The sequence below is a fragment of the Microtus pennsylvanicus genome, chromosome X (assembly GCF_037038515.1).
Source record: "Microtus pennsylvanicus isolate mMicPen1 chromosome X, mMicPen1.hap1, whole genome shotgun sequence".
Classification (NCBI taxonomy): domain Eukaryota; kingdom Metazoa; phylum Chordata; class Mammalia; order Rodentia; family Cricetidae; genus Microtus; species Microtus pennsylvanicus.
This window is the reverse complement of record NC_134601.1, coordinates 78,892,734-78,911,447: the sequence shown is the minus strand read 5'-3', so window position 1 is coordinate 78,911,447 and position 18,714 is coordinate 78,892,734.

Below are 18,714 nucleotides of genomic sequence, written 5' to 3'. Positions count from 1 at the left end.
ATTTCTATATCAGATATCAGCTTCGTTGAACATATTAATGTGACATAATTTAACAGAACAAAGAACTGATATCATAACAACATTTTAATAAATTGCAATAGCACTTTCACAGAAATAGAAACAATGGTAAAATCCCTATGGAATCACAAATATCCTAGACTATCACTATCTTTAAAAATGATGATCTATATGCATTTGCATTATACTTCCTTGTTTTAAAATATATCACAAAATTACAGTAATTGATATAGTATGGCACTAACTTTAAGACATATCTATCAATGGAAAACTTTTTTTTTTTGGTTTTTTGAGACAGAGTTTCTTTGTAGTTATGGAGCCTATCCTGGAACTAGCTCTTGTAGACCAGGCTAGCCTGGAAGTCACAGAGGTCAGACTACCTCTGTCTCCTGAGTGCTCAGATTAAAGGCATACACCACTGCCACAGTGCTTCAATGGAAAATTTTGATTTTGTATCAGAAATACATACTCAGAGATATACACAAGTGCAGATACACATACTCAGATATATATGTGTATGTGTGTGTATGTATGTGTTCTTTAATAATAATATCAATAACATAATAATCCATGTTAAGAAGAATAAAACTGGACACCTATACCTCACCTGTTATTAAAAGTATAAAACATAAAAAGATGACTATAAACACAGACTGTAAAATAAATTTTAAAAGGTGAACAGTGATAAATCTCAAAATAATTTAATATAGATGAAGTAATAATCCTTTCATCTGTTTCTCAAAAGAAGACATGCAAATGTTTAACAAGTGCATAAGAAATGTTCAACCTCAGCAGTTGTCAGGTAAATATGAGCAATAGCATCTCAACAAAGTTATAATACCTACTTTAAAAAATGTGGAGTCAGCGACCTCAGCAGGACCAGAACCAGGCCAGCAACCTCTAAGGGAGAAGAACCAAACCCAGGATATCATTGAGAACAGGCCCCAGCCAGCGACCTCCTCCAGAGCAGGCCCAGCCAGTGACCTCCATAGAAGCAGGCCTGAGCCAACCACCTCTGCTGTGGGAACAGGCCCTAACCAACAAACTCTGCAGGAGCAGACCTGAGCCAGCGACCTCTGTGGGGGTAACCCCAAGCAAGTGATCGCTATGGGAGCAGATCCAACTGACCTCTGGGATTGCAGAGCGACCTCAGGGAGCATCAAACGACCTTTGGAAGTGCTAAGCAACCTCCAGGAATGCTAAGATTATATTTAGAGCTCAGAAGATCCTAATAGCATCTCTTGGTGTTACAAGTGTCTTGTGATTAAGGTAAATACGAAAACTAGAACAATTCAATTCTGGCAGAATAAGTAGCCTGACACTTAATGTATAGGTCACACTTACAGCTAAAAAACAGAAACCTACAGAGGTTCTTGAAGAGTGTGAGGGAAATGCAGAATGGGTAACAGAAGGCAGGTAAAAATACGAGCTAAGGCTACATGAACAGTTACAGAAAGGATGATTATAACTGCCATGTGTTTTACTCTCTTACTGTCTTAAATGTGTGTGTGTGTGTGTGTGCGTGTGTGTGTGTGTGTGTGTGTGTGTGTGTGTGTGTGTGAAGCTCTTATTTATGTTATGGAAAAATGTGGTTCTTTATAAGTATACATTTCCTGGAACAAAAGGAGAAGGAAAATATTTTAGCACTCAATCCTTTCTTAGAAGTACTGGAGCAGCCAGGCAGTGGTAGCGCATGCCTTTTTTTTTTAAAGATTTATTTATTTATTATTTGTACAGTATTGTCAGTAGTCTGACTGCATGTAAACCTGCAGGCCAGAAGAGGGCACCAGATCTCATTACATGTGGTTGCTGGGAATTGAACTCAGGACCTTTAGGAAGAGCAGGCAGTGCTCTTAACCGCTGAGCCATTTCTCCAGCCCCTGGCATACATCTTTAATCTCAGAACTCAGGAGGCAGCAGCAGGCGGATCTCTGTGAGTTCGAGGCCAGCCTGATCTACAAGAGCTCGTTCCGTGACAGGCACCAAAGCTATACAGAAAAACCCTGTCTCGAAAAACAAAAAAAAAAACATAAATAAATAAACAAACAAACAAACAAACTGGACTGTGATTTAGAATCTCCTAGGAGACAGACATAGAGATTCATCTGTGAGAGGATTTCCAGACAGCCTGCAGTCTTGCACAGAACAAATAGAAGAAGAGGTGTAAGATCTACCATTCGTTCCTATCTGCTACCTAATTGTGGACATGCCCCTCTCTCCATCCATTTCTCTGTAAGATGGATGGGACCCTCAAACCTATTCTTCCTAAGATCCTTCTGTTGTGTATTTTATCACAGTGATAGAAAGTACAGGGTCTAAGGTTAAATTCTGCATAGCCAGTGATATATTAAATAAACTCTCCAGGAATAAAAAGTATGTGGTTTATAAAATATTTATATCCATGAACAGTACCAAAATCTAGAATAGTGCTGAAAAGATTCCATGCATTCACTAAATATTAAATGACTTGTGGCCTGAATATATCAACTATTGATAATAAGTATAATGAAATATTTCACTTATCATAACTCAATGGGATGAATTATATTAGTTATCCCATATCTACCACACTTCAATGAACATTTACTACTTTTTTTTTCTTTTTCTTTTGAGACAGGGTTTCTCTGTGTAGCCCTAGCTTTCTTGATACTTGCTTTATAGACCAGGCTTGTCTTGAGATCTGACTGCCTCTGCCTCCCCACTGGGGAGGAATGTGCCACCAGGCCTAGCTCATTTACTATTTTCTATGTACCTGTTTAAGCAGTGGATATAAAAAGATTGACGGATCATAGTTTCTGGCCTTGAAGACTTCCATTCTAATAGTGAAAATGAACGTAAATAACTTCCTATACACAAGAGTGTGAGGAAAGAGCTGCAATAGAAGCTGCACACTAGAAAACAATTCTGCTGAGTTAAGGGATGGAGGTGGTTATGAAAGCAATAATATCTAAGCTAGTTCATTAAGAAGTAGAAATTTTTTCAAGAGAAAACACAGAGTGCTTGAAAATGCACTTGTTCAGTATAAGTATCTTCTGGCTGTACATTTCCTGAGTGAGAACTAAGTTGTTTAAAAAATTATTTGCTGATTGCATGATATCAAAATATGGTAAACAGCAGCACTTTAGACTCATAAATGTAAAAAGTTTATTTCAAGCCTATGAGATGTATCACAAAGTAAAGACATTCTCCACCAAGCCTGAAGCCTTGAGTTAATCCTAGAACCTAGATCGTGAAAAAAAAAAAGAAAGAAAGAAACTATCCTCTGTGTTTCATCAACCTTTAGCCATGGTGTGTATGTATATGCACACATATGCATACGTGTGTGTGTATGTATGTGTGTGTAAACACTAAATCAATAAATAAATGTAAAAATGGCTTACTTCAAGAGGGACTGTTGAGTGTAAAGAAGAAATGGAATCTTGAAAGTGAGATTTTCACTGAAATCTTCTCACTGAAAAATAAGAAAGAAATTTAGGAATAGAGGATGGCAACAATTCTGACTACATACAACATTGATGTTGATTTCCCCTGCTTTTTCACAGACATGAGTAATCTCTTCTCATAGCCTACGCAATACAGAAATGTCATATCCTGTGCACAAAAGTGGATTTGGCACAGGATCATTATAGTAAGATAAGTAATGAAAATTGATTCTCTTCAAATGAAAGAAGGAAATGTGGCAACTCCTTGAATTGGATAACACATAATACCTTTCATTCTGTGACACTAAGTACTGTTGATTATCTAGTAATAATAGAGAATGACATAAAATCCATCAAATGTGAAATAAGTACAGTACTTATTGATTTGTCTGCACAAAATACCATATTAGTTTCTGAAATTTTAACACAGAATAAGAAATTATTTTTGTGATTTAGATCAAAAGATAATTGGGTAGATGAGACATCTACTTGTGAAAAATTACCAGTAATAATATTGAAAACATGGAAGTGAGAGTTTCATAATTACCCAGATAAAAGAGGCATGCATCCTTCACCCTCAATTACATGATTTTTCAGAGAGTCGTAAACAAACACTAAACTCTGACTGTAGAAACAAACAAATGTAGTAATAAGCAATCTTTTATTAGTTTCCTGAGAATTTCATATGTAATTTCATCACATTCGGTCTCCCACTCCCGATGCTTCCGAGATCTCACCCCTCTTGCCTTTCTACCCAGCTTTGTGTCCTTTTTTCTTTTTTTGAATCAAGGTCAATTTGTGCTGCCAAAATATTCTTGGATATGAGGCCTTCCACTAGAGTGTGGTCTATTTATCAGGAGGATGCTTTCAGAGAAAACTGTCCTTCCTTTCCCTGCAGCTAAGATTTAAGATTAACCAGTAAAAGATCGAATTTTGTGCCAAATGTCCTGCTCCATGCTGGGATATTTTTTGGGTTAGACTTGTACAAATCTTGTGTTTGGTGTCATAAGTTCTATGAGTTTACTATTTGCTACTGCCCTTCTGTGTCCAGAAGACACTATTTTCTTGCAGTCATTCATTGCTGTTGGATTTTAAATTCTTTCTGCCCCATCTTCTACAAAGATCACCAATTCTTTGGAGGAAGAGGTATGACAGATATATTACTTCTAAGGCAGAACATTCTGGAGTCTCTTATTCTCCTCATCTAGGTCAGTTGTGGGTCCTTATCTTCATCACCTCCTACTAGAAATGGAAGCTTTTTTTTCTGATGAACTTGACATCTGTCTTAATATATGAGTATAGGTTTGGTTTAATACTATTTCCATTCAGCAACATAATAGATTAGGTTTTCTCCTAGGACTCATAACAGGTCTAGCCATAAATTCAGGGCTTATTAATAATGGTGCTAGATATGGTTTTCATCTTCTGAATTAGGGTATAAATACAATCAGAAAGCAGTTGGTTACTTGGTCCATGATATTTGTACCACTACTGTACCACTAGACATACATTGCCAGGTCAGCTGCTATCAGTAATCACAGGACTCACAGCTGGGTATGGGCTGGCTACTCTTCTTCTCCAACACTATGAAGGTTAAATAGTAGGGGTGAAGTTTCCAGGTCAATCCCAGATTAATTTCTTTGTTGGGGATCAGATGGTCTGCAGATTTCTCAGCACAAACCCTGAAATAGATGTGGTCTTACCGCTAACTGGAGAAAACTACAGGCACACGATAAGGCCTAGAAAGAATGTCCCATAAGGCTAAACAAGGCCTTGAAGGTAGGAAGTCCAGAGGGAAGAACTCAGATAAGAGGGTCAAAGATAGTATTGGATCAAGCTCTACTTGTGGTGCTATTATTTCTTTTTTTTTATTATTGTTATTTTACTTTATTTTATTACTTTAAAAAATACCAATCCAAATTTCCACTTTCTACTAGCTGGCTAAACAATATATAAACAGTTGTGGGGGAAATAAAAATTAATTTTTGAAGTGAACCTAGTGTCTTGCCTCTGTCTACCAGTATCCCCCTTTCCTGGTCACTGTGATGCCCACAACTGCTGCATGGGCCACAGCAAGTGGTGCCTAACAGAAGGCCTGACAGAAGCTCATCTAGTCTGTTCAGAAGCAAAGCAGTTGGTTTGGACAAGGGAGTGTGTAAGTTTGGGGAACACACTTGTAACCAGTAAGTATCCGAGAGCACGGGAAATTCTGCAAATGTTCGGGAAGGTTATGCATCCTCACTTAATTCTATGTTGAAGTTGAGAGCGGTTAAAATTAATCAGGACAATTTAGATCAATACTTAGATACTACTATTGAATATAATCTATGGTTTCCAAAAGAGGGAACGTTCAATCCTGAGGATTGGCAGAATATGGAAAAATTGTAAAACAATTCCTGTAAAATTCCTTGTAGTATTCAAGCGTTGTTGCTATTGTTTTGGAGCCCTTGGAAGACATATCTAAGTTCTCCTCCAGGAGCCAGCAAACTGCTGGGAAATTCAAATTCCTTGTTCTTCCTCAGCACCCCAAAATAAAGCATTTAGTTCAGATGAAAGCAACCAAGATTAAAAGGAAAAAAATATTACTTTCAATGTGCACAGAATTGCCAAAACAAAGGCATTCTAAGGAAAGGGTTAAAACAGACTTCACAGGAGCGCCTGGAGATTAAAAACTGTCTGACTTACAACAAGCTTGTAAACTTTCGTGTCTGGACACACAGTGCATGCACAAATCCCTATGGAGCTTCTTTGTCCCAGGCCCTATCTTCTTCATCAGACAATTCAGGAGCCCTGCCACCTGCCACTACAGCAGTAAACAGGTCTCCACCAGGCTATGTGGCTGGTAGATCCAGAGTTTTTTTTTTAATCTTTTTCCTTAAAAAAAATTCAGGCTTTACAATAACTTTGGATACAAAGGATGGACATGTTGTTGGATGATGATACAAACTTGAAAGCTTTAAAGGAAAATTTAATTTCCTGACTCTCTTAAATAAGAAAATTTCAAAGCTGAGTCTCGATTACCTGCCAGCCATAAATTGGTTAATAAAGTCAACGGAGACTTCCAACAAGCTAATCAATATGTAAATGAATAAAAAACAATTACATGTTCATGATCTTAAGACAAACTCAGGATCTTCCACCAAGAGACAAAAACTTAGTGAGTCATGTACAACAAGCAACAAAAGGACAGATAGTAAGGAGATTTTGCTGCCACTTTATTTCTTTGATTGACATATGAAAATGCCAGTTCTGACTATGCCTCTGTTTCAAATGTAAAAATCCGGACTCCTTCTTTCCTGTACCTAACAGACTGAAATTGGTGTTAGTTCTAAAGCAGACCCCCAAACTGGCATTCCTGGTGATAATGTCCTAAACAGAAGGACTCTGATCAGGTAAACAGAAGGATTGTTTTTGTATAAACAGAAGCTTAAACTCCTCAGGAATCTTGAGAGTTAGATGGGATTTTGTTTTTAACCAGGAAAATCACCAGATTTCTTATCTTTCCCCAATGGCCAACTATCTCATGCAAGGAGATCTGTTTCGTGATTATCAAATCCCCCACAATAAATCTCAGGCTTTTCTGGTCCACCACTCTCCTGTCCCCTTAAAACTAACAAGGTTCTTCCTGCTGTCACCGTTCTCTGCCCCCTGAGAGAGACAGCCTGGTGGTTTCATTCACCAAATAAACTTTTCTTTCTATCCACAGAGTAGTCCAGTTTGGCGGTTTCACTGCTCCCTTGGTTTCAATAGGTAAATTGAATTACAATTAGGTTTCAGTGAAAAAGTAAACTCAAAACACTCCCATGCTGTTCTTAGTAAAATTGATTTTTACTATTACTTTATGCCCTAATGATAAAGAACACTTGCTTTTATAATGACTACTCTCAATAGTCAAGCACTCATGTCTCATGGTACCTAAAAGACAGTATGTAAAAAGATTAAATGGACATAATAATAAAAATATTTTTTAATAAAAGTATTTATATAGAAAAATTTAAATGGATGAATATTTCTAGATGAAAAAGAGAGACAAAAGGTTTATGCAGGTTGTAATAAGGATTAAAATGAGTTTATGGTTCCAGATAGAAAGGAAAGCTGTGGTAAAGAAGGCTGGATGTTTCCAGAATGGAAGGGAAAAATAGAAGGTTCCTACAAGTTGTGAGAGTGTTGGTAAGTGATTTAGGGTATGTGAAAGGAGACTTAACAATAAGATGGTATTAAAAGTTCGAAGCTCAGAGTTTAAAGTATTTGTTAACACTCTACTTAATAATGTTCTCACAAGTTATTAATTGACTCCAAATTGGCTGCAGTTACAAGCACTGATTACTAACCCTTTTTCACAAACAATTAAAATGTTCAAAGACGCTGGCTCCAAAGAATTAAATCTCATTTGTTTCTTTTAAATTTGTTCACGTTTATGTTGATAGCTAGCTTTTCAGGCTTTATTTTTGTTACAACTCAAAACCAGGAGTCTGCTCAAGCCTTTGGAAGACACACATTAGCTGCTTTCTATACAAGCAGGGATTTGATACATTTTCAAACAATGATCCTGCTAATGCAGTTACAACGTTTACCTTTTTTTGTCAACTGTCAAAACTTCATGTCTCTCGTGACATTTCCTATTGTCCCTGAGGAGAAGTCATAATTAAATGATCTCATTTGTTTCCAAATAATCAAATACATAAACAAAAAAGCAAATAAAGATTTAAAGTTGCCAAAGAAACTTATACTTTAGATTTAAAAAAACTGTTTCCCTCCATTTCACTCTGACACCTACAGAAAAACATCATAAGAACCAAGACATTTTATCCAAACTCATGATTTTCTGCAAATTCCCATAAGGACATAACCAAGATCCGGGTCCAGGTCCCTTTATAACATGCAACCTAGACTCTACATGTATGCTTTCTGCTATAGGCCTTTTCTGGATTCTAGGCAAATGGCAAAGCCATACTGTGAACTGATAGCAGAGAACCACAATCTGACTGCCTCCGCATCCAAAGAAAATGGAGAAGACTGATTGCCAAGATAAAGCTGCTTGCGCCACTGTGACGCTACAAAATCAGAAGACCGGAGGTGTTGAAGTTCATATGGCCTGCAGTTCTTCTCAGGCATAAACTCTGGCCGGATGTGGCCAAAGGACACACAGGAAAAAAGCTACAGGCACAAGATAAGTTCTAAGAGGAATGTCCTCTGGAGCAAACAAGGCCCATAGGGCAGGGAAGTATAAAAGAAAGATTTCAGACAAGAGGGTCAAAGGCACTGCTTGATTAAGTTCTGTTTGAGGTGTTAGCTCTAGTAGCTGCTAAACAATATAGAAAGAGCAGTGGGGAAAATAAAAATTGTTCATTCCTGAAGTGAACTCAGAGTCTTGTGTCTCTGACATTATCCTTCGTTCCCGGTCCCTGTGACATCCGAGGCTGTGTTGACCACAGCATGTCTCCATGTTCTATGACACAAATATATGGTTTCTTCACCAATCACGTCTTAACTTTCAAGTTCTGAAGGGTAACTAAACACTGGAAATAGCCCGCAATGTTTGAGAGTCTTTGGAACCTCACTGGCCAACAACTCTAAAAGAAAATAACCCATTCTTGGGACCAGGCTTTTAATTTGTTCTGTGGTGGCTGGGGGGGACAATGTTGTCCCATTATAGAGTAACTCCATTATTCTACTCTCTTGATACAAGTATATGTGTAGATATATTTTAGGAAGACTCTATAGTAGTGGGTTCCTATCTTAGTGTTATTAATCCCATCCAGTTCCCCTCTTCTAAACTGCTATCCCTTCTCCCACTACAAATTACCCTTTCCTGTTCCATAATTCCTATTTTACCTTTAGACCAGCTCATTCTAGACTTCCTACTTTAGTAACGCTCCATGGGTATTCCAAATAAATTGCACACGTCTAAAGATTCAATGCTGACATCCACCAATGACAGAAAATGTTTGCATTTCTCATTTTCAGAACTGTCCATTCACTTCATTATGCCTCATTTTTCTTGGTGCTTAGATTCTAAAGTTCTTTATATAATCTAGATATTAAGGTTCTATCTGATAGACATTTGGGAAAGATTTTTTCTCTTATAAGGTTGTTTTTTTTTCACTCTCATTATTACATATTTTATTATGAAAAAGTTTCAGGGTTTTAAGCAATGTATACAAAATGCAAATTTTAAGAGGACAATTTGTACCACTTAATACCTTTTTGGAAGCTTCACTTCTTGAATCTCACAGTTCTATAGAAAATTCACTGGAGAACACTTTAGGCTACCAGGAATAGAATCCATATGATCATGTAACATTCTTTACAAACCTCATCAATTTGTGCCTCCTCTCTATTGATGAGACTCTAATCACTCTGAAGTCTCTCAACAAAAATCCTGTCCCATTTTTATGATTTTCACCTGTCTGTATTTTCCCTCTTACCTCTCATTTTCTGCCTGTTGTAGTCAACATGTTGCCCCAAGGGTGACATATGCTGAAGTACTGAGAATGCGGATTGTGCACTGTTTGGTGAGCTCAAAATACGACTGTTACTATTTCTGTGCTGTGTTCTCCTCCTAAAAATAATAACAATATTAGGTTCAGTTCAATGATATTGTATTAAAACAATTATCACACTGCTTCCAACATAAAGTGTTTCTGTGAATGATAGCTCTTTAAACTGCCATCCATGTATAATTAGAATGTATTATGAAAAACCCTAGTTACTGCACAAGAAAAGAGGAGGGAAGAGATTTTTAAAAAGAAGGGATTTAAGAGCCAAAGGCCAAGGAGCAGTGGTGCAAAATAGTGTCTTCTGGGCATGACAGGACTGTTTTACTCATGAGCTCGTAATAGCTGTGGCTGCCTGGCCAAGACCTGTAAAATACTAAGCCAGTCAACATCCCATCATGAAGAGAGGAAGGCCCAGTCCTACTTGAGGAGCTATTGGCAGCTGACTGTTGCTGGGCATTTGGCCTCTGGATGGCTACCCGTGCACCAATACACAACCCAATACCATATACACAGGAACAACTCAGTGGATGATATAGGGAAACATGCAGTTGGAATGGGGACACGGGAGGGTCTGGAATAAATCAGAAGGATGTTGAGTACAAGTAATCATATCAAAATGCATGATATACCTATATGGAATTTTCTAAGAATAGATAAAATACTTTTTTCAAAATACAATAAAGTTATAAATTGCCTGATAGTGAACCTACCAAAAAAGTTTTCAATATCCTTATCCGTCAAAAAAATGCAAATTAAATCTGCCTTGAGATCCCCTCTCACTCCATTCAGAAGACTATAAGAGCCGAAAAGCTGTCCTTAAGAGAAGTTTGGGAGATGAACGCTCAGCAGGAGCAGACTCACATGCCCACTTGGTGCTCTCCTCCCTGGGCAGGGAGGAGAAAACACAGGCTGGCCCTGGGCAGTTGGGCACTCTTATGAGAAAATATACGGAGTGTTTGGAATAGAGACAGAATGGTTCATGTCCTGTGGAGAGAGGTAGAGCTGAAGAGGCGAGGGCAGTAAAGAGTTGGCGAAGGTGGGTGGCCTGCTCGCCACCCAAGGCCATAGTGACATCTGGGCCTTGGCTGCTGCCAAGGGCCATGTCTGGGTCTGTGGCCAGGCCCCATGCACAATCTGTGCTGATGTCCTTGGCTCCTGTTACCACGAAAGGCAACGAGGATAAGACTGCACAGACTTGGCCCTATCCCTCACTGGCTGACGCACTAGGGAGAACTGGCCCTGTCCTTCATGGGCAGGACAGAACTGACCCCACTGGATGGGGTATGGGTGAATTTGTCTTGGTGACATGAAAGTGGGAGAAGTGGTCCTGCTCCTCTTCTCTGTCATGTGTTGGCATGGGTGAGAGAAAGATGCCCTCCCACCCTCACCCCTTACCACCTGCAGCAGGCGGGAGAGCTGACCCAGCCCCTCACCAACTACAGTCCTGGGGAGACTGGGCCTTGCACCTTGCCTGGGCAGCACAGTAGAGCTGACCCAGTTGACAGGGGTGCTGGTGAGTGAACCCTGAGCACTTGGACCTGCCTCTCATCTGCCATACAGTGACAAGAGCCAGGGAGATATGCCCTCCCGCACCCCTCTTCACTGCCTATGGCAGGTGGGAAAACTAGTCCTGAGGTCATGAAAAGAGGAAAGCTGGTCCGGCCCCTCACAGGATGCAGTACTCATGAGAGCAGGCCCTGTATCTTGCTTAGGCAGCGCAGTAAAGCTACCCCTGCTGGAAGGGCATGGGTGAGTCTAGGGTGTGAGCATAGGAGAGCTGCCCCCACTACTCACCTGTCATGCAGCGATGTTGGCTAGAGAGAGATGCCTCCCCACTCTTTGCCCCTTATCCCTCCCCCAACAGCAGGTGGGAGAGCTGGCCCTGAGGTCACAAGAGTAAGAGAGTGGGCCCAACTTCTCACCAGCTGCAGGACTCTGGAGAGTGGCTCTTGCACCTTACCTGGGCAACACATAGAGCTGGCCCTGGTACTGTAGGCGTGGGTAAGCAGGCATGAGAGCAGAACCAGCCCTGGTCCTTGTTGCTCACTGCATAGGGTGAGCTAGTCAGAGAAACACTGGAAAGCTTGTCCTGGTGTTGAGGATGAGGGAGAGCTGGGGTCTGACCAACCCAGCTACCCTGAAGAACCAGAACCAGGGCCCATCCCAACATCCATCCCACCTAGGATCTGGGGGAGCATGTGAAGGGACAGGTCCTGTAGAGCCAAGCCTGCACAATCTGTACAACACAAGGCCACAACAGGATATCCGAGAGGAGTCCCAGTGAGGGCCCAGTATAGATAGGGGAGCAGAAGCCAGAGGCTTCGAACAGGACTCACTATAATGACCAGGTAAGGATACAGGGACTAAAGAGGTTACTGCACGACTCACTGTGTTACACTGCAGCTTCCACGACAAGATTTTTTTCTTTTCTTTTTAATTGTATGTTGTTTTATCTTTCAGTGGAGGCTGTGAGGACAGAGGGCAGATGTGAAGGGATGAGGAGAGGAGCGGGACCAAGACGCGTAAGGTGAAATTCACAAAGAATGAACAAAAAGTTAAATTAGAAAAGAGAGAGAGAAAAGTTTGGGAAAGGGGAAGAAAAAGAAAGAAAGAAAGAAAGAAAGAAAGAAAGAAAGAAAGAAAGAAAGAAAGAAAGAAAAAAAGAAGGAGGGAGGGAGGGAGGGAGGGGGGAGGGAGGGGGAGGGAGGGGGGAGGGAGGGAGGGAGGGAGGAAGGAAGGAAGGAAGGAAGGAAGGAAGGAAGGAAGGAAGGAAGGAAGAAAGACAGACTAAGAGAAAACATGTGACATGAAAGCAGAAGGAGGGCGGGTGAGACAGGAGGAGAACCGTCAGGGAAGGGAAATGTGGGAGGAGGATCAACAAAAACAAATTATCTCTGAAAGTCTGATAATGAAATCCATTATGCCATATATTAATTTTTAAAAACAATTTTTAAAAATGACCTTATTCATAACCTAAGTTCATTGATCTTAACAATTTCTTCCACAGAAGCTAATAAATTAGCACAGTCTCATGTACCATTTTTAGAAGGCACCAACTTAAATAAATAAGATGCATATTAAGAACTTGTTTAAACGAATGACTCAATATTAATAATGAGCTCTTGTTTCTTTGAGTCTATTATCAAAGCCCAGAAAATTTTGATTTTTCATAATACTTGTATCTCTGCACATAGTCAATTTCAGGTAACCATGGCAACTCTTGCAAGCTTGAGCAGGAAGTGGGGTGCCTTCAATGTCTGTGAGAGAACTTCTGTTTAGATTTAAACAAGATAAAAAACAGAAATCCGAAAACACAGTCAGTTGTGACACTGACATTTTGGCCCACTCACTTATAGCAGTAAAACTGGAGTATGAAAGAAAATGGAAAGATACATTGAAATAAAATGTTTGTAATGTATTTTGCCATGGAAACTGAAATTTTAATATATTATTATTATTTGACATTCAGAAAATAATAGAGAAATTTCTCAGTAGAAAAAAAATTCCTTTTACTTAATGTTTATGACCATGCGTAATAAAAGCACTGTTGCTAATCCATTAATATGATGGTATATTTTGCCTGTCAGACTGGCGGACATTTTTCAACTGATAATATTTATTAGTTAAAATAAAATAAATATGTACAGGAAGTATACAAATTTAATCTGATAATCGTGGTTTTCCAGCCAAATAATTTTATTTTATTTCAGAATAGCTTTTTTTAAAATAGGGTCGTCTTCTACAAACTGGACTGGCCTAGAATGTACTATATAACCTGCATCATAGAGTACTTTTTAATTTTAGAGTTTAATATACAAATTAATACATTTCATTATCCATTTACACACATATGTGTCACTATACTGTTTTCTTCTATCCCCTCCATCACAACCATCCCTCATGCATTTGTCTCCTGTGACTAGTTAATGTCTCCTCTCCTATGTAAATGTCACATGTATTCCATTATCCTAGCTTTTTGCAACTCCTTTAAAATATCCTCCCTCCTTCTCATGATCCATTTTCTACTTTCATGACATACACATACTATACAAATGTACATATATAGTATATACACTTTTAAATGCAGAGTACACATATGAGAGAAAACATGTATAATATGACTCTCTGTGTCTGAATTATTTAACATAATTTCAATTCCCACATAATTTTCATCTCCCACAAATACACTGATATAAAAAATTCATATATATATATATATATGACATTTTCTTCTTTCAAAGAGCAAATAATTTTACAGATACTTTCACACAGGCAATTGTTCCTCATAGAACAATTCTGATGACTTTTGCAAACTGCTATTTGCATACACAGACAAAATATGTTTTAAATTGACAGACAAGTATAATCTAAACATGAATGACAGTTCATACTCATTTATTTTAACAAGATGAAAGCAAAAAAAATAAGACTGAACATCATTCATTTGTCTAATGTACACCTACACTGATTTCATCTCCCAACTATGGAAAAAAGAAGATGAATGAACATGGGTGTACAAGTATCTGTTACAGGGTATGGAATTCTTTGACTATATTCCAAGCAACGATAAAGTTTGGTCATATGGTTGTTTTATTTCTAGTTTCTTAAAACACCTTCAGACTGATTTCCAAAGTGTCTGCAGAGGTTTGAACTCCCACCATAAGTGAATAATGGCTCACCTTACCCCACATCCATGCCAGAATTTGTTGTCATGTATATTATTTTTCTAAAAGATTTATTTATGTATTATTTATACAGTTTTCTGCCTGTGTGCAGAAGAGGGCACCAGCATTCATTATGGATGGTTGTGAGCCACCATATGGTTTCTGGGAATTGAAGTCAGGACCTTTGAAAGAGTAGCCAGTGCTCTTAACATCTGAGCCATCTCTCCAGCCCCTCATCTGTAGTCTTGGTGTTGACCAATCTGACTGGAGGGAAATGGAATCTCAAAATGGTGTTAATTTTGTTGAATGTCCATTAAGTGATATGCGAACAATGGGAATGTGGTACATAGACACAATGAGATCTTATTCAGCTCACAATGAGATCTTATTCAGCTGTAAGAAAAACAAAATTAATGAAAGTCACTGGTAAATGTTATCAAGTAAGGTAATACAGAACCAGAAAGTCAAATGTCATATATTCTCTCTCATATGTGCAATATGGTTAATTTTCATATATTTTGCAAAAATTATAATGTATGTAAATATTGGGAAGCAAGAAACAAAATATGGAAAGGGAAACGAAAGACCCTAAGGGTATGAATAAAGTAATACATATTGGTTATAAAGACAGATGGAGGGAGTATTGGGGTTGGCAAATTTTAATGAAGCAGCAGAGAAAATGGAGGATAAAAGGAAATGTGCAAGAAATGTTAATCAAAACTAAAGTGTGTGGGGGCTGGAGAGATGGCTCAGTGGTTAAGAACACTGACTGTTCTTCCAGAGGTCCTGAGTTCAATTCCCAGCAACCACATGGTAGCTCACAACCATCTGTAATGAGATCTGGTGCCCTCTTCTGGGGTGCAGGTATGCACACAGGCAGAACACTGTATACATAATTAATAAATAAATCTTTAAAAAAAACTAAAGTGTGTGAAGTAATTGCATTAGTGTGCTTACTTTATAAGCTAGTGAAAAGTCATAATTTAAACAAGTATTTGAACCAAGGCACTGTGCATGTGAGGTTATTGCTGACCTAAGAAGTAACGGGTTATTAAAAGAAAATCCCAGTGATACATGTAGGATATCTTCCTAGAAGCTGTTAATCAGGATGGCAGAAAGGTTTCCGAATTACAGCCATTGCCTTAGGTTATCCACAAAAACTGGAAGGTAAGACCCTCATGCTGAAGGCATCGCACATCATAATTAAAATGTACACAGAAAACATACTGGAGCTGAGCTAGAAGCTTCTTTGCAGGCTATCTTTCATAATGCCGGAAGTTGCTGTGTAAGAAGTTAAAGGGGAAAAATCAGCAGTGGTCTTTCCCAGCCTTTTTGACTTTGTGAATAAAAATAGCACCTTTCTAGGTATGCTAGCATGTCTTACGGCAACGACACACAAACTAGAGTTATCTGAAAGGAAAAGACCTTAGCTGAAAATAATGAATCCATAATAATCCAGCTGTATAGGGCCGGAGAAGTGACTCAGTGGCTAAAAGAACTTATTGCACTTACAAAGGACCTAGGTTTGGTTTCCAATACCTACATTGTAGCTCACAACTGTCTGCTATCTCCAGTTCCAATTGATCTTATGCCCTCTATTAGTCACTGTGGGCATGTGGTGCACATACATATATGTGAGCAAAATATCCATACATATAAAAAATAAAGACAAATCTTTGTTGGGCAGTGGTGGCACACACCTTTTATCCCAGCATTTGGGATGCAGAGGCAGGTTGACCTCTGTGAGTCTGAAGGCAATCTGGCCTACAGATCAAATTCCAGAACAGCCAGGGTTATATAGAGAAACCCTGTCTGTAAAACCAGAAAAAAGAAAGAAATGAAGAAAGGGAGGGAGAGAGGGAGGGAGGAAGCATCTGGTTGTAATGCAGTTTCTATTTTCTTATTTAGCAATTGATGGGGGGGGCAGTAACCCATTGAACCATTGGTGGTGATACCACCCCTGAGCTGGTGGTTCTGGGTTTTATAAGAGAGCAGGTTGAGAAAGCCATGGAAAACAAGCCAATAAGCAACACTCCTCCATGACCTCTGAGTCAGCTCCGGCTTCCAGGTGTCTGTCCTGCTTAAGTTCCTGTCTTGACTCCCTTAAGTGATGAACAGCAATGTAGAAGTATAAGTCAAATAAACCCTTCCCTCCCCAACTTGCTTTTTGGTCAGGGTGTTTCATCAAAGCAACAGAAACTGTAGCTAAGCCACTAGGCCAACTGTGCTTACTGTACAATAATGATATAACTGTTTTGGAGAAGTCAACTGATTTCTGATCGGATCTGAGGCCTGTTTCACAGGAGGGAGTTCATACCTGGCATTGTGGACATTGTCAAAGATCCTTAGCTGCAGAGGTCACAGAGATCAATGGTGAATCTACTATTTTCATTTTGCTAAATGGACATATTGTCAAATTGCTCCTAAATATATATGTTTATAATCATAGACTAGAGATGCTTCTAGCTTTGATCATAAAACTCTCTTCGCAGTGAATCATGGTTAATGAAAAAGCTCAAGACTGGTCAAGGGACTGCTAAGTGCTCAGTCTCACATGGGACAGCCTTGTCTCCCTTTCCAAGGTTCAAAGACCATCACAGGCAAAGAGGGAGCAATGGAAAAGAGGCTGTAAAGCACAGTCTAATAATCATAACAAAGCCACGGCACTCATGAACTTTATCAAGGTGAGGGCATGAGAGCTACACTTATCTCTGGTTACAAGAATAATTATTTAGAATATAGTTAGAAATTATAATATGTCGATTTAGGAAAGTAGTTGTTTCTTCGCTAGGGTCAATAAATTTACCTTAATTATAATTACGTAGTTGTTTTAACCCAAGATAAAGAAGCACTAATGCACTATTGGGGCTACCTGTTCAGAGCAGTCATTATAAAAATGCAAAGTACCCAAATACCTGATGCTAGGTAGTATTTTGTATACATGACAGGGAAGCTGCAGCCATTAAATCTCAATAATTGTGGTTGCCTAATCAAGACTTGCACCTTCCTTTTATATTAGACAAAAAAGGGAAAATATAGTGACTTTTTTATGATCTAACAAATAAAGCTTGTCTGAAGATCAGGGTGCAAAGCTAGCCACACTAGCCAACCAGCCATACAGACCAAACAGAGGTGGCACACACCTTTAGTCCCAGTAGCCACAGTAGTTTGCCATGCAAGTCAGGCAGTGGTGGTACACGCCTATAATATCAGCACTAGAGAGGAATATAAAGGCAGGATGAGACAGGAATTCACTCTCTTTTCAGTCTGAAGGTTTCATAGAGGTAAGAGTTCTCTAATGACTGACTGATTTGCTTCTCTGATCTTTCAGCTTGAACTCCATTATGTTTCTGGGTTTTTACTAGTCGTGCTACAGTGCATTCTGGGAATACTAAATGGTGTCAGTTGTATTTTATATAAACACACACTGTAGATACATGTGTGTATTTATATAAGACAATACTTACAGAGGTCATGAGTAAGAGAGGGGGTTGAGTGAACAAAGGAGGAGTTGGAAGGAGTGTGAAAATATAGTACTCGTGTGGAATTCTAAAAAAAATAATTAAATTAAATATATAGCAGTCACATGCTACAAAGGAAGCAAAATTCATTATTGTTAGCGGTATAGACAGTGGCAAGTTACTCATCTCCAATATATATCTGCGTACTCATGGCCATAAAGTAAGCACTGGTTTCTTTCTGGAGAGAATCTATGTGCCTTGGTTTTTTTTCTTTATAAATATATTATATGTCTCTATATTCTAAGATGTGTCTGTCAAATCCACACCTAGTGAGAATAGTTTTCCAAAAAGTGCAAGGCAGTAAAATGACAAATCCAAGAATGTTAGACATGTCACATAATGATAATAGTTGAAATTTATTGAGAGATTATGATGTACAATGACTCTATCTAGTATTTTACATTCATTATAATTTGTACTTTTTAAAATAAACACACAGGACTGGTAAGTAATCCATTTAAGTTTATGTGGCTAATACAAATGAGTAAATGTTCACATCGAGATCTGACATACTCTAGCTTCTAAGCCTTCACCATTCTTCCTGAACATTTATACATACAGATATTTAAGAACATTCCAGGTTTACTTG